The sequence below is a fragment of the Cibotium barometz genome, chromosome 10 (genome assembly GCF_041138505.1).
Source record: "Cibotium barometz isolate CiBa-2024 chromosome 10, ASM4113850v1, whole genome shotgun sequence".
In the NCBI taxonomy this organism is placed as follows: domain Eukaryota; kingdom Viridiplantae; phylum Streptophyta; class Polypodiopsida; order Cyatheales; family Cibotiaceae; genus Cibotium; species Cibotium barometz.
Window position 1 is genome coordinate 14075667 of NC_141055.1, and position 4788 is coordinate 14080454.

A 4788-nucleotide genomic window follows, 5' to 3' on the forward strand; every position below is an offset into this window, starting at 1 on the left:
AAGGTTATTTTTAGAGAGTTTTTGAAATTCGAGGAAATCTTGCCTTGCGCGTCTTATCTTGAATTAAGCATGCAACATCAGGATTCGGGGCGGGGGATGCACGAAACTACCGCTTGTGATCCTGTACGTAAGCGCACCGAGAACGGGTACAAGAAGGGGTCCGTTTTTCACTAGAAGAATGCACAGTTTCACCTACTTCTTGAAGGCATAGCGTATCCTTCAGCTACAGTCAAATGGAGCCACCTTCTGAGTCGAGCTCTCTGTGAGCTTTTTGTTGAGAGACTGATTCAACCATGCTGTCTGCTGCTCTGTTGCGCCCAGAAATCCCGTCACACAGAGCATAGGCACTTGAGCTTCCTTAATAGCCACTCAGATGAGCTGAATGCTCAGCTTGTGCACACACACAGACTGAACTCCACTGTTCCCTCTATCACAAGGACTTATAGACTTTTTTACTCAAAGATTCTCATGGTTGTTCACAAGTGTGTAGATAGATTTGACACCTTCTTCTTCACTCCAATGTGCCACCTAATGAAGTAATGAATCAGCCCAATAAGCAACAAATGTAACAATGAATCTCTCACCAATTTCCACTTAATGATAAGAGAAGACTACTTGTGAACAAATCACACAACACTAAGATGTATCCTATCAACACATGAAGGACCACACTCCCATGGAAAGGAGCTGTGATACCATGTTGAAAGACATGGTGTGAGCTTAAGCTTGGCAATGGTTAAGTGAATCAAACAATCAAGATGATTATCACATAAGCTAACTCACATCAATGAAGCAACACATGCAGTCACTTAGATTAAGATAAGGTATGCCCAATGAGCAATGGAATATGCTCAAGAGTCACCACTTAGATATAACCATGAACACATGCTAATGAAGTAGTAATGAAAAGAGTATTTCCACAAAGGACCACTCAGTACATTAAGCACTAAGCAAGTACACAAAGTATGCACTCTACTCTCTCCACATAGCTGCAGTGAATGAGTAGAAGAGCATGTTTATATAGACTAATGAGGAGGAGGCACCTAGAGGCCTAGAATCACTCCACTTTCCCTAAGATCTCACCTGACTCACCTAAAAGGTGATGGCTAGAATCAGGGAGTCACCTACTTAACCTATACACAGTAATTAAGTAAAATAAGAGCCTTCTAACCTTAGACCACTTATTCTAAGGTACCGCTAAGGATTTCCCACAAGGGTTTGGACAAAGAATGGATGCTAGATGACATATTTTCTAACAAAAATGCCACCTTTGTAACTACCTTTCCATTGTTTAAGGAATGAGGGAAGTACTAGGAAAGTCACAATGTGAAGGATCTTTACTACAATTGTTCCATCAATGTTTGTTGAGGGCTCGTGCGAAGACGTTACACATGGTGGCTAGGAGGTATGAATTTGTCATCACGTTTTATTGAATGGTAGTAGCCTTTGATTTTTTCAAGCAACATATTCATTGTTCATAGTTAAAACTAGGTATCTTTAAACTAGTGGGCTGACTTGTGCTTCGCACATTTATAATTCCTAGCTTGATATTTTTAGAATTCTTAGAGTAATAGGAGCTTACCTCTCTTAGAACCTCTGAATTGCTTGGGAACCCCCAAATTTTTGGCACATGCTAGCTTTGTGAAATATATGTAGAGATATAAAGAAGTAAGAGTAGCAAAAATTCTTGCATTACGATGGTTAAAACCGTGTAGGGCGAGGGGGGCGAGTTGGCAGATGAAGTAAGGGTTGGCAGATGGGGCTGGAAAACCTTTACTACACATGCATGGAGTAGCTCTCTCCACAGCAGGTGAAAATTCCACGGAGAGCGAAGTCAATATATATATATATATATGAAAACTTGAGGGCTCTTAGAGCTCTCAGATGAGGTCGGAACTCCTTGCAAAATATCATGGAGAGCTTACTTCGAGGTGTGGGTCTGGAAGGCCTCCATCACTGAGAAACAGAGTCCTCAATATCATACAAACTACCCTAGCTGATCATGCCAATGTCTCGTTTGACAGTAGCCTCATGAGTTGAAGCTTCAGCTTTCTAAAACTCTTGCTTTTGGCTGGTGGCTTCAATTCACCATTGCTGCCCACTTGACAGGAGCTTACATGGGTTAATTGCATCTGGTGGCCCTTGCTCTTGGAGGCCTCATCCAAGGCTTCTATGACCCTCTCCAAGGCCACCTCTGCACTCCCCTTGTTGCTGAGGAGGAGCTCCACCACCTCAGCCGGAGTCACGTTACTGTCCTTCATGGCCCTCTCCACATTAGGGTAAAGGTCATGCTCATGGACCCCCAAATAATTCGCGGCGAGCACCTTGAACGCCGGAAATGTGCAGTAAGAGAGTAGTATGTGGAAATCCATCCTGCCTGACCTCAACAAAGCTGGGTCCAGCCTCTCTTTATGATTGGTTGTAAACACAAAAATCCTCTCTTCCCCACAGCATGACCATAGGCCATCAGTGAAATTGAGCAGCCCAGATAAGGTCACCTTACTGTGCTTCTCCTCCTCTACAATACTTTCCCTTATGGGCTGCTTAGCATTGTTAGCATCAGTACTTCTATCAGAAAGATCAAGAGAGCAATCTACATCTTCTATGACTATGATGGATTTTCTGGTGGTTCTGATGAGGAGGGATTTGAGCTGAGAGTTGTCGGTGACACTGGTGAGCTCAAGGTCATATATGTCATAGTTAAGGAAATTGGCCATGGCTGCAATCATGCTAGATTTGCCTGTACCAGGGGGTCCATATAGAAGGTACCCTCGCTTCCAAGCTTTGCCCACACTGTGATAGAAGCTCTCGCCAGCAGCAAAGGCCTTCAAATCGGCCTTGATCTGGTCCTTGAGCTCAGGCAAGATGGCAAGGGTATCAAAGTTAGAAGGGTGTTTGAACTCTACTTCCTGCCAAACAGCTCTGTTATTAGTGTAGAGCTTTCTTAGGGTGTTTTGGCGCTGAATATCCTCTGCAGCCTTTGAAATGTGATCTAAGTAGGCAGCCAGGATGCGGCTCTTGTCTGTTTTGAGCATTTTGAGGGAGAAGCTTCTGCTCTCTTTGTTGGAATCCATTCTGCCACTGCACTCGTTCCAGAACACTTGCGGCTGCTGAGAGTCGTGATTTTGGGTGGAGTGGTGTGTCCACCATAGCTGGGCGCCCATGAACCCATCCTCTATGGTCTCGTTAGGGGGCAAACTAAAAGTAAGCTGGCTGTTATCTGCAAAGCGGTGAGCTTTCAGACAGGCACTCTGATGCATTCTATCCAATGAGCTTAAATAAAGCTCCACATCATGGTACAAGAGGTTTCCCCTGAAGTTCCCCTGCACATCCTCAGGCACTTCAATGAAAGTGTGGCGATTGAAGGCGCTCCCCAGCTTACCCCACCAAGACTCTAGGTGATTATCTACAAATCCTCTCAATTGAGGTGGGATGAAGGTCTGCAAGAGGGCAATGGCCCCCATAAGGGACCATAATTGGGCGGCAAACTCCATAGCTACAAATGATGATTAAGGTTCAAGGAAGAAGGATTAGGCCAGGTATGAGGCGATTAATGACAATGAAAAATTCTCACCATGCTAAATCTTACTTACAAAATTAATCACAATTGCAATCTAGACTTACTAGTAAAGATGCAAAAGGTAGCTCCCCTCCCCTTCAATATAGATGCTGTTTTAACCCTTCAATATAGATTCTCTTTTAAAAGGGTTTTACCTTTGGAGTCTTATGTGTCCTGCACGTTACGTGTGAATAAGGCCATCCACATGTAAGAGGGTGTCCTCCACGTTAAGTGTGATGAGGCCATCACCCAAGTCAAGTGACCTCCCACTCAATCTGCTAATTAAGTTTCAGCCTTTTCCTTGATCTTTGTGTGTATTGAGGGGCTTTACACACCTGTTCCATAAATCCCGGCCAATGCGGGTAGATGGACATGGGAGACTACTTGTCCATGAGTTTGGACAGATGGACAAAGGAGAGTCCCAAATCCACGAGCTTGAGCGAGGGAGCTCTCTCCATTTTCTGGACATGGGAGACTACTTGTCCATGGGGTTGGGCAAATGGACAAAGGAGAGTCCGAAGTCCACGAGCTTGAGCAAGGGAGATCTCTCCCCTTTCCCATTTCAGGAGCTTGGGAGAGGGAGATCCCTCCCCTTTCCCATTTTAAGGGATTCATCCTAAAGGGCCTAAGCTCCTATAGGGGACGAGCACCTCTCTACACTATCATCCACACTATTCTTGCCCTTGCCACCATAGCATTCACCCATGTGTCACTCTTTGTGGCCATCTTATTTTGCCACATGATAGGAGCGTACAAGGGGTCTAGACAGATTGGTGTAGAGCAACAGCGGCAACAGCTGGTCCCCACTATTTTGTTTAAAGGGCCTATTGTTCTTGGTAGAAACATTCACCTTGTGAGAACATTCAACTTCGAACAACTTGTGTTCTAGATGTGGGGGGTTGGTGGTGTGGTGTAGAACCATTTCAAAAATAAAAAGTTGGCCACGACTCCACAAATCTCATATTTCTTGGATGGCTCATAGAAATCTATGGGTGTATCTAAAAATCATGATACGGCCAATGGAATTTTTGGGTTGAGGGTCAAAATTGCCCAGCCGAGGGGGGGGGGGGGGCGTGGGGGGGTGGGGGGGGAAGGGAAAAAAAGAAAAAAAACGAGCATGCCTCACATAAATACGAGTGCTAATGTTTGAAATAGTATAATTCCTAAAGTTATTTAAATTGGGTTTACTGTTGGGGAGCGACTTTGACTGCTCCGGTCTTCTTCCTGCT

At 44.7% G+C, this 4788-nt stretch overlaps 1 pseudogene; it reads right to left on the reverse strand.

Annotated features, from left to right (window-relative positions):
- Positions 1 to 1617: 1617 nt before the first annotated feature.
- LOC147634581 (AAA-ATPase At5g57480 pseudogene) lies at positions 1618 to 3610 on the reverse strand (annotated as a pseudogene).
- Positions 3611 to 4788: the final 1178 nt, after the last annotated feature.